Source organism: Gossypium raimondii, chromosome 4 (genome assembly GCF_025698545.1).
Source record: "Gossypium raimondii isolate GPD5lz chromosome 4, ASM2569854v1, whole genome shotgun sequence".
In the NCBI taxonomy this organism is placed as follows: domain Eukaryota; kingdom Viridiplantae; phylum Streptophyta; class Magnoliopsida; order Malvales; family Malvaceae; genus Gossypium; species Gossypium raimondii.
Window position 1 is genome coordinate 37,280,502 of NC_068568.1, and position 12,721 is coordinate 37,293,222.

The following is a 12,721-nucleotide window of genomic DNA, read 5'->3' on the forward strand; positions in this document are numbered from 1 at the left end:
TGGAAGATGGAGATAATGATATTTAACTATGTTGAAAATGAATTGTTGAGTGAGTTAGTTGGGGAGAGCAGTCTGCGTGGAGAGATTAGAGAATGGATATAATAACTATCCCTAAATTACCAACCATGCCATTACCTTTCATAGATAGAGAAAGAGAAAAGAAAGCACATACTAGTTTTTTTTTTTTCTTTTTTCCAGAACTTAGTAGTTCAATTTAATAAAATTGTTCATTATCCACAAAGAAAAACAGCAAATAGAGAGAAATTTTTAGAAAATGTTATTTAAATTTTTTTGAAAACTTATTCCAATTTTTAATGTTTAAATTAACATAGAATTGATGGATGACATGAATTCATATATGAGGGATAAAAGAAAGAATTGATAAGAAAATTGAGTTTTTTTTTTTAACTAAGGTATTAAGAAAATTTATATTTTTTTATTATAAATGTGAGAAAGTTGATTCTCAACATATGTTTTTCGGTAAAATATCTTGATACTCATAGGTGTCGAGTTTAGTTTGCGTGGTAACACCGTCAGGTTGCCTCATCCCCTTAGAATCAAGGTAATTATTATGATATGAGTACGACACCTCGACACTTAAGTTCATGGTATAAATTTTGAAATTATAAAAAAATAATTTAAAGTTGAAACGATTGTGGATAACCTTAAATCTTGAACTCGACATCGACAGGTGTTGTGTTGTTAACAAAATTTGTAATATTAATTTTAACAGAAAATCAAGTTGAAATCAACACCTTTCATTGTCTAGTTTGTTAAAAAAAATCCTAGCAAAATGACTAAGATCAAGACAAAGGTCGAGGTCGAGGTCAGGGTTGAGATAAAGGCGTTCTTGTCGAGGATGTCATGGATATTGTACTTGTCAATCTTAAAGAAGGACTCGAGTTTTCAAATGTTGAGGTTGATTATGGATTTGCCCAAAACAAAATATCTATGCCATTAGATTAAATAAACATAAAAACTTCCTACAATTCATTTTCATTCATTTTGTTTTGGGATCAGCGTGTCATTCAATTTCACGATATTTATACAACGATAGCAAAACTTGGCATCAAATAATACATCAACCAATGTAATTATGTGATACAGATTATCTCATTAATTCCACCAGAAAGTTCCACCCAGTGAATGATCAGAACGACTATTATAACCATTTATGTTTGGTTCGTGCCTCATCCATGCCACCAAGGTCATAATCTCTAATGTTTTCCTGCTTGGTGACTAATGGGACCAAGCAGATAATTGAACCCACCAAACATAGTAGCCTTGTGACTGTTTTGTGCTATATGTTGGGGGAAGTAACCATATTGACCCATTGATACTCATGGCACGTGACTCACTTGGATGAGGCAGTAGGTACCATATTTCCCAAAGGAGGGTGAGTTTTTTGTAAAGGTGCTCCCGCATTGGATCAAGGCCTCCGTAATTATTTTATCCAATGAAAAGCCTTATCACGTTTTCACACCCTTTAGTCTAAGTGACTTGGTGTTGTTGATGAAGGAAATATTGTAAAAAAGTAAATTTTCTCATCCATCTTCCATTTCAGAACAAAAAAAAATTGTTATCTTTCATTGATCCTCGTAAATGCTAACTTCTTACATGATTTCTTAATGAATGACTCGTGGCATAATTTTATAGTGATGAAATTTTACAATGCAACAACCATAAGCGACGACCTTATATTGCTAAACTTAATAGCAATTGGAATCAAGATGAGGGCATCAAGAATCTCCACAAAAGTGAGTTCTAACATCAATAATGTTGAACTCGACCCTAGCAAAAGTCGAGTTTAATGAAGGATTGGTGTTGCCATCTATGGTTTTTGACTTTCTTGTCCTAGGTGAACCTAAGGTTGTTAACTTTGTCTCTTGAGAAATTTATAAATATACCCCATTGCATTTTCTCTTCCCACACCCTTTGCCCATTTCTAGACATTAAACCCTATCCCTTTTTTCTAATCCTAAAATCCTAAATCATTGTAATGTTTAGGTTTTAATGGTTAGGAATCAATGTTTAGGGATTAAGGTCAGTAGGTTTAAGTTGGTAGGATTTAAGGTTTATGGTACTGGTAAATACTAATTTTTAGGGTTTAGCAAAAATAATAAGTTGGCATTTTAAGGTTTCATAATAACATGTAAATTTAGAAGTTGACTTAGCCAATGAAAGTGATTTTTAGCTTCATTAAGGTTTTAAGTTGTTCAACCGTCATGTGCACCATCAATGTTGTCCTAGGAGCGCGGACTTGGGCAAAGAGTTCAACCTATGTCAATAGTACCTCAAAGAAGAATTCAATTACCTCATTAATTTTGTTATTATAAAGATACATCTTTGATGATGGTGCATTGACCATGGTAAAACTAACGTTACCTCCTCATTATTCGAAAATGCCTCTGTTAAAGGGTTAGAATGAACATGTGCTTAAGGTTAGAGGTTAGCTCGAATCTCTATGGTGACATGGAGGTCTTAGGTTAAAAGCATCATCTGAGAAACTACACTCATATACTAATTTTGTATAAGTCAAAAAGATTACAATTATGATATTTGATGTCTAAATGACTCACATTATGCGCTAGCTTTTTACATCCAATATATTACAATAATGTGTTTCCTTTGTGTACGTTCAGGGGAGTACATTTATGTTCTTATTTTTCATAAGTCAAAGATACAATTAATATAAAGCTTGTGTTAGATATTTATTACAAGATATGACTTAAGTACCAAATGGTTATTGTTTAATATGACGCATAGACCATAATTATTATAAGGTAATAGAACTTATAAAAAGCCTTTAGATTATTACTTGGTACGACCTAAAACCTAAAGTACAAATTAATACATGGTATAACTTGTAACCTATTTGATAGATACATTAAGATAAATGCCTAGGAAATTGTTGTCGAATACTAAACCAAAGAAAGTCTCAAGCTAAAGTGGCCCAGATGTTATGCAATCTACACCCACTAACCTTTTAGATAAATACACATATGAGGTGTGATATTCCTGATAATGCCTAGTAAGTGCACATAATCATGGTAGGTTTTCTAGTGGTTTTACCCAAAAAAATTATGGTGATGAACTGATGAACCTTTAAACCATATCCCATGTTCCTAACTCCAAAACCCTTGACCTTAACTTGTCATACTAAACCCTAACCCATTTCCCTAAACACTTTATTATAAATCATAAAATCGCATGTGTGAGAAGATGTTACAACTTATGGTTAGGTTTTTAAGAAAATGTGTTGCTATTTAGCAAGGAGAAATTGATTAGGGACCAAGGTATGGGGTTTAGAGTGTCCCAAATAAACCATATTCATAGTCAAACAAGTTGAAGAAACTGACAACCGTAAAAGGCGATCCTAATATTATTACACAACTGAAATCGACATCTACAAATGTCAAGTTCCAATACTAGGGTTAGGGTTACTCAAAAAAACATTATGGGTTAGGTTTAGACTCTTAAGAATATTTGAAAAAGTTTAGGGTTTCAAGAATCTCTACAAAAGGTTTTGAACTCGGCACCTATGGGTATCGAGGTCACTAATACTTATCAGGGTTAGGGTTTAGCAATCTCTAAAAATGGTTATGAACTTGACACAATTAGGCATTGATGTTATTGTTTCTTATTAGGGATAGAGTTTCAAGAATCTTTGAAAAAGGTTTTGAACTCAATACCTGTGGGTCTTAAGTTAATTGCATTCAATTATGTTCAAATCACAACTTAATGATCTTGAAATTGTTGGGTGTCAAGATTGTTGGAAAAATCCAATTAAGAAACTGGCTTTCAATTATAGTAGTAGTTTAAAAAAATTTTAAAACAGAGCATGTTTATGATATTTATAACAATAAAATGTTTACCGAAAATTACCTATGATTTGTGCGAGACAGATTCGAGTGATCCTAGATTTCAACGAAACGACCTTCTCAGCTATCATTGTACTATGAATTGCGTTGAGTGTGGGCTTGAGCAACACGAACCAAACACAAAACAAGAAACGATACTATTACTTTCAATAGGAAAGTAAATCTCTTAATAGAAACCAATAAAGATTGTAATTTCTAGAAAATAGAATTTATTCTAAGGAAATAAATTACCAGTATTTTTTGGCAGAATAATGATAACTCAATAATCAAGAAGTGTGTATATTAGGTCAACTGGTGCCATCTATTTATAGGGAGATATAGAAGTGTCCTCATTGAACATACCCTTCAGAAATAATATTTATTTAATTGAAAACACTCTCTTAGTCTAACTAGGATAGGGGTGGGTGACACACCCTAATAAATATTACTAGGGTTATCACCCTTCACTTATCATATGAGGGGGTTTGAGCCTCTCATGTATTGAGTCCAATTATATGTGTTTCCTCGACTTTTGACCTAGCACTTTATAATTTAAATCAACCCAATATTTGTTTTCTATTTCTCAAAATAAATATTATTTATTCAATTAATTTAATTAATTAAATTAAAAAATTATTTCCCAATTAAATGATTTTAGCTCAATTCTAATTTCGTTAAAGTCATTGCAACTTTACCATAAAAGAATCTACGAGGAAATATATTTAATTTTCTTATTCAATAGATTCACAATAAATACTTAATTTAATTCCATTTTCAAAATTTAATTATTTAATTATAATTAATTAAATAATAATTTTAAAACCTTAAATTAATTCTCAAGTTGCTTCTCTACTTAGTGAGAAGACACATTCATTTGATAATGCAACCCATTTTTTTAACTTCATCATTTCCATTCATTTATGTTCAGTTGGTTTTACATGTAATTCATTTCTAGTTCCAACGAGCTAGTAAAGGGACCAATTGGACATATATAATTAAGGCTTAAAAATTTATAATTAAGTTTTAGGTTTTCGCCTAATAATTATAACCTTATTTATTCATGAAGTCATTCCACCATAGTATATCTTTAGTCTTTTGGGATAAATCCATTCTCCCAATATGATCTTATTTTATCTCATGATAATCATTACATCTACTTTCATGAAAAGTTAATTGCTATAAGATAGTAATCAAGTTATTTATCACTAAGACAAACAACCTGTGACCATGTTTACTTTTCATCTATCATTTAATGCTAATGAGAGGACTATTGTAAATAATGCTACATATTGTAGAAGTCATATACCCAACACACCAACTTTCAGTTCCTTATTTATTTGAACTCAAGCCTTTACTTACATCAAAGTATATGAGTTAGCATACATTATCCATCATCCACTCAGGATTAAGGTATGTCATACTATGAATGTCACAAGTGAATAAATGCATAAACGAATCTAGGATCTTCTACTTGGGTCTTGTTCAATGTACTGTCAATCCAGACAGTCACATCTATGTCTTTAACTTCTATGAGCTATCCACTTCGATGCTCAAGACAAAGCATCCCCCCTATAGGACTTGATATATGACATATTAGTCTTTCAATCGGTTTGCTCATTTTTTTATGAGACTAATTAAATGTTTAGGTTTATCTACTAATACAAGTTGTCTTTCTGTATTACGATTTGACCACGTAATACTGCTTAATATTAGTTAAACATTAGATAACTAGTGAGCCAATATTCACTTCCATTTTACGTTGTGTGCAAAAGCCGTCAAGGACAATATACAAGAAATATTAATGTAATCAATGAATATTTTATTAAACTAATTTTTTCGATAAATACAAGTGTACAAAGACGAATATACTACACTTATGACACTAAATCCAATAGAGATAAATTTTTTCGTGGATGATATCCATGGTTGTCGACTTCTTTGAAGGAAACAACTATGAATACAACCCAACATGATATGGGTCACATGTAGCATTACTTAAGCTGAGTTAGTACCTTTTCCTACATACTATATTAGCCATATATTGGTTTCTTTGGTTTTTCAATGGGAAGCTCTTTGTTTCTATACGTTATGATATTGGGTTATTTACATTTACCATTTGTAGAGTTTAGGAAAAAGGGATATTGCTTCGTCAACAATTTCCCTTGGGTGTTACTAGTCAGACATTCATCAACTTGATAGTTTAGTTTTGAACAAACATACTTCAGTATATGTAAAATGGATGGTATGTAAATTACATATTCGAAGGTTTCTTAATCTTGTCTTGTTGAGTTACAAACTAATTGATTACTAAGTATATACCTAATAAATTAACATATATGTAGAGAGGAAGGCATCTCTAGGGGCAAGTTGTTACATATGTCATGTCATATTATTTCACAGCAATACAATAAGTTGTTTCCAATTTTTATTTTTACTTATAGATGCCAATGAGTCTAAAATTAGATATCTCTATCCACATGATAGGTAGATTTTCAGTTGCGAGTGTACAACATATACAAATGAGACGTACTAAAAAATATGGACAAGACCCAATGAATATAACTATGTGCTTGTTTTGTATTAGTCTCAGAGCTTACAATTATGAAACTATTTTGTATAAGTCCCAAGGATTACATTTATGTTCTTGTTTTTTATAAGTGATTACAATTATATGCATGTTTTTTTATAACTACCAAGGATTACAATTTCGTCTTTGTTTTGCATAAGTCCCAAATATTACAATTATTTATTTGTTTTGTAGAATTCTTAGGGTAGATTTTACAATAAAATGTCACTTGATTACGAAGTCTCCACAAATTTCAAAAATTCTTATCCATTGAAGTTAGAAATTATTATAATTTTCTTCCATACAGTGAGTTTTGGTTGCATTTAAATTAACATCATAGATTCACAATTTAATTCAATTATTGTATTTTAACCTTTGTATTTTTCTATGTACTACTATCCGAAAAAGGTAAAATGGCATGGTACTTATTTAATATACCAATATCTTAAATTTTTAATATGGAATAAGTTAATTAAACAAAAATACAAATAAAATAAACATTGTACAGGCCCATTTTGACCCGACAGCCCAACAAACAAAACAAAAACACCCCAACCCGAAACCATAAATAGACCCTAAACAAAACCAAATTAACAGCCCAATTACATTTTAACCCAAACCCAACTACCAATACCCACCCAAACCTACCCAAGCATAACTAGACTAACCCAATCCCGAAGCCCAAATGCAAAACCCATTACCCAAAACACAAATCAGAAAAAACAGTAACCCTAACCCTAGGTGCGCCGCACCTAGGGTCGACCACTTGACCTGCTGCCACCGCCGCACGTCCCATCGCCGCTCCTCTGCCTATTTGCACCTGCAATGAAAGGACAAGCAAAAGATAGGATAAAAAAAATCATGTAAAAATGGCTATAAAAAGCCAAAGAATGAAATAATTGGGACCCTTTTTTTTTAATAGAGACTTTAGTAATAAAAAAAAACTCAAACTTCAAAAGGTTGAGCATCACTGTCCCTGCTTAGTTTTTTTTCACTACTGTTATTATTTTCACATTTTATACGAGTTTAGTTTTTTTTTTTAAAAACTTATATAATAAACTAATAAAAAGAGAAGAAAACATACCGGAGTAGCCTTGTTTGTGACGTCGCCGGAGTCTTTCGGATCGCCGAAAATGGACAAGGAAGGCGATGTTTGGGGTCTCTTCCCTCGGCCTTAAGGCCATGAAAGCCCGATCTCCAAACGGTTTTCGAAACGGGTTAAAAAAGGGACTTTTCACCTTCTGACCGTCGCCTATGGCGGCGCTGGCGCCGAAAAACGGCGTCCGGCACGGTGGCGGTTGGTCGGACCTTAAGCCGGAATCTGGGCTGAAAGAGGGGAGAGAGAGAGAGACTTAAAGCTTTTTTTTCTTTTTTTTTTTTCTGAAACAAAACGCAAATGACTTTTTTTTCTAAAAAACTGGGCTTTTATAGGCCCCCAAAACGACGTCGTTTTGGGGCGAGCCTATCAGGCCAAAACGGCGTCGTTTGGCGTGACCCGCGGGCGACCCGACCCGTCCAACCAGGGTCCGCGTGTTTTAGCCTCAAAGGGGTTATTTGCACTTAAGGCCCTTCCGCATTTTCTGTCTATTTCAATTTGGACCATTTGTTTTTTTTTCTCCTCTTTTAATTCGGACCAAGGATTTATCCCTTTTTTAATTTAGTCCTCAATTCGATTGGACGCCTGAGGAAGGGACGCTTGGCCTAAAATCGGGTTTATTACCCATTTGGCCTTCCGCCTTTTCGCGCCTTTCTATTTTGGTCCTTCTTTGTTTATTTTATTCTAGTTTTGTCCTTTAAATTGCGTTTTATTCTGAATTAGCCCTTTTCTTTGGTATTTTTATTTTCCTAGTAATTAATCTACTTATTACTATGCTTGTATTTTCCCTTTTATATTTATTCATTATTATATTATTATATCAGCTTTGCGTTATTGTTATTTTTTATGTAAATATAAAATATGTTTGTTTTATTATATGTTATCATTATATAATTGTTTATATCTTTCATGTTCATTTTTAACTATTTATTATTATTATTATTAATTACTCATTTATATCTTTTGACATACATACATTAGTTTTTTGATGTTATCGTTATTATTATTTTTATTTGTTGCTATTTTGTTTGTACGTTCATTATTATTTTAAAAATTTGTTTTAGCTTTATTCGTCTATTTACATGTTATTGTGTGTAATCCGTTTGTTTTTTTATGGTTGATTGTTCGTATCATCATATTCATTATTTTCATTTACTAATGTGACATTTACGCATATATCGAGTTTAGCATTACATCAATTTTACCTAAATTTTTTAAAGGGGAAATTTTTGAAAATAAGAACAATACTCGGCATTTGAGATTTTCGAGAGGATCGAGCCCTAACGTATTGGGTTTCAATTTCTTTCGTTGAGTCTAAATTGTCGAGAATGTTCTTTTAATCGAAAAACATGGATAAAAGCTCATTATCGGGAATTCAATATGTTGTGTCCTAACGCATTGGATGTGACACGTTGTTTTTTCGATATGAGAATTTTTTTAAAAAAATCAAGGCAATATTCAATGTTCGGAATGTTGAGAAATTGTGCCCTAACGTATTGGGTTGCGATTTCCTCATCTGACTTGAACAACTGAATATCCTTTTTAAAAAAAAATTTTAGGAGTTTTTTTTAATATGAGCAACCTATTTTATACAAGTCATTTTAAAACAAAGGATCGTATTTTAAATTCTTTTAAATTTTTTAATTTTCGACATTAAGACATTGATTTATCAACTAGGTACCAATTTTTAGGCGTATCGAGGGTGCTAATCCTTCCTCGTGCGTAACCGACTCCCGAACCCGTTTTTCTGAATTTCGTGGACCAAACTTGTTGTTTTAATAAAATCAAATCATTTTATTAAAAACAACCACTTTTCAAGGTGATCCAATCACACCTTATTAAAAAAGATTGGTAGCGACTCCCGTTTTTGTTTTCATTTTTCAAAACCCAAGTCGACCCCGTTTTTCATCCAAAAAAATGGTGTCAACAAACATCATTGCACATAAAATAATTAATTTACAAAAAAAAAAAAAAGATTTAATCACTATAGAAATAAGAAAATCATTAATGCCAACAAGGATGATAAGTTACACAACCTAGTGCATAGCAGTTGCATGTTGGATTCCATCACGGTGTATCCTGGATCGAATCATCATTGTCACCCCCATTGTCCATTCTAGGCCCCGATCTGACTAACCAGAAATGCACACTCGGCTGCTTATCAGAGATAGATGATGCAAGACATGTGGGGATGAGTTGTGATTGGGCTTGAGATCCTTTGACCAAAGAGCTGCATAAGCTCTAGACTGGTGATGGTAATTTCCATCATTAGAGTTACAAATGGAGATGAAAGAACATTTCTATGATCATATCCTTTAAAAGCGTACTCCGAGTGCCTAGGATACTAGCTTGAAGATGCAAAAGGGTCAAAATACTATATCAGTGGCTATAGTCTACTTGAGAAGGTTGGGATGCTCGAGAACAACCTTGATGGTGTGCTTGTTGACAACTAGGTGGTATGCGTCATTCCCGTACAAATGGAAACTCTTTCGATGGTAGAATCGCCCATTGCCCACTTGACTGACCGACCCACTACATGAATGCCTCAAATGCTCGAAAACTAGCATCCCCGATAGTTGTTGGAAAATTTGATTTAAAAAAAATTGTTTCTTAGGCATTGTGAAAGTTTAAATTTTTTTGTTAAAACCAAGCACTTGTGATATTTATAATAATAAAATTTAACTGACATTATACGTTCTTTGTACAAAGACGGTCTAGGTTGTTTCATCAATCATGTAATGCCAATGAAAGGATATCATTTACCCTTTATTGGGCTATGAATTCCACTATTGTGGAATGATGCTATATCATGCAGTAATTGTATTCCTAAGGTACAAGCTTTCAGTTCCTTATTTATTTGAACCATGGTTTCATCTACGTCAAAGTATACGAGTCACACATATATAGTCTATCATCCACCCAGGATTAATGTATGTCACACTATGAAGGGCACAAGTGAATAAATCCATAAATAAATCTAGGATAAATTCAAATTAGATCCTATCTGATTTATTGTCAGTCCAGAAAATGACATCTATTTCTCTATCTTTTGGGAGTCATCTGCTCTAATGCCCAAGACAAAATATCTCTCCAATTAGACTTTATAGACGACATAATAGTCTTTTAATTGATTTGCTCAATTTTCATTAGACTACGTATTGCTTAGATTATTGATTTTCCCCTAACATTCGTGCACTAAAACTGAGAATCAATGCAAAATCAATCAATAATAGGACGATATATTGCAAGTGTGACAGGTCGAGTTGTAATATTTTTAGTGTTACAATGGAACACTCAAGTATTCCAAGGATCGAACCCAAGAGAGTTCGAGAACAAAATGATTCCTAATTAACAAGTATGCAACAAAGAAGTGTAGCTAACTACTCATTAAGTTCTATATTATGACAAATTATAATCATTGTTAATTAAGCTAAGTAACTACTTAACACTAACGAGGACCAAATTGTAAAATAAGAAAAATTACAAAATTTTTAATTTATGAAACACAAGTGGTTGGTTGACTTCCATGTTGTTGATTTGTCTTTGGATCAGGATCTAAAAGGTTTAAACTTCTAATTTGCTCAATTTTACCTCTCAGTTACCATTTTACTAACTTAGATGATTTAGTTCGATTTATCTCTCGACCTCACAAAACTAACTCGGGCTAAACGAATTGATGCTCAATAGGATCTCCTCTCAGTCTCACTTATCTATATATTCCCTTAGAGCTGTCAATTCTAAGTTTTGAATTTTATTCAAGTTAGTCTATTTTTTATAATTTAGTCCCTATACCAAAAACTAGCCAAACAACATTTCCATCAACCAACCACCATAAACTTAGTTACCTAACATCATTTCCATACAAACAATAGCCCAATAAACAATCAAAGCATACATTAAATTAAGCACAAAGGTAGGGTTGAAGAAAGCTTAGTGATTTCGTAATGGTTGCTTGGTCGAGAATGTTGGTAACATTGAAAGTCACAAATACTATCAGAGATCATATTTTTAACTAACAAAAAGAAATAGAGCTAAGCTATATTAAATGTTATGGATTAAAATGAAAATGCAAAGAAGGCTTGAGTACTAAACAACAATTAAGACAAACCTACAGTATCGTGATATCATTGGAGATGGCCTCTACTTTCTTCATTTTAGGACTGTCAGGGGTATCACGACTTCCATGGCTTAATGTCGCGATACCTCCCTCCAAAAGATAATTTCTTCAAGTTCAGGCCAATATCGACTTCCTACACCAACGAAATTCTATTGTTAGGCCTCCCCGGCAAAAAAACCATTTATTAATGAAAAAAACTAAAAATCGACAAAAGTAAAGAAAATATACATAAATTGCTTGAAAATAAGCTCTTCAAGTGTAATGGAGAACCTAATTTTATGTATCAAATTATGACCGATCAATTATCTTCTAATATAAGTTATCTTCATGCATTATGATCCGACCACATAAGGCAAGTTAATATTAGTTAAACATTATGCAACAACTCAATTTTCAGTGGTGTCCAAAACGACGATCTTGAAACCCATTTTCGATCTCAAAGTCCATAAATATTGATATTTAATATTTACAAGATTACTATTAAATTTTGTTAAAGTTTGGTCCCTTAATTGTTTTGCAAATTGATAGTCAATAAAGGTACAGGGACTAAATTGTAAAAGTTTATTGCTATAGATTTTTAATTAACCAAAGGAACAAATGAGTAATTATACCATTTTAAATGGTCAAACGTTGGTGGATGATTTGGAATTACGCTAATTTTTTGTTAATCTTGATTAAGGTTAATTAAACAAAGTCTAATTAATTAATTATTATTAATTAACTTATAATTTCATCTAAAGGTTAAAAAATGAATTTTCGTCTTTATTTCATCTTCTTCACCAAAATTCAAGAAAAAAGGAAAATCTTTCTAAGGTCTCAAAGTTTCAACTATAGATTGGTAAGAGATTTCAAGTCCTTATAAATTTTATGTTCTTGAGGTCATAGGAGTTTGATTTAGCTATCCCATTTATCAATTTATAAAAGCTGTTAAAGTTTCTAAAAGTTTCCATTGTTGATTTCTTGAAGAAATAGTTATTAATTGATGAATTTTAAGCTTAGATGTGAAAAGGACTAGATTGTAAAGTGTAAATTATAAGTTTTGTCCAAAAGGACTAAAGTGTATAAATTTCAAAATTGATATG

The 12,721-nt window shown here is 32.2% G+C and overlaps 1 long non-coding RNA gene across 1 annotated transcript; it reads right to left on the reverse strand.

Annotated features, from left to right (window-relative positions):
• Window positions 1-6,851: 6,851 nt before the first annotated feature.
• LOC105779228 (uncharacterized) lies at window positions 6,852-7,819 on the reverse strand. Its single transcript, XR_001128923.2, has 2 exons — window positions 7,511-7,819; window positions 6,852-7,246 (listed from the first exon to the last, which is right to left on the reverse strand). It is a non-coding gene; the product is annotated as an uncharacterized LOC105779228 (long non-coding RNA).
• Window positions 7,820-12,721: the final 4,902 nt, after the last annotated feature.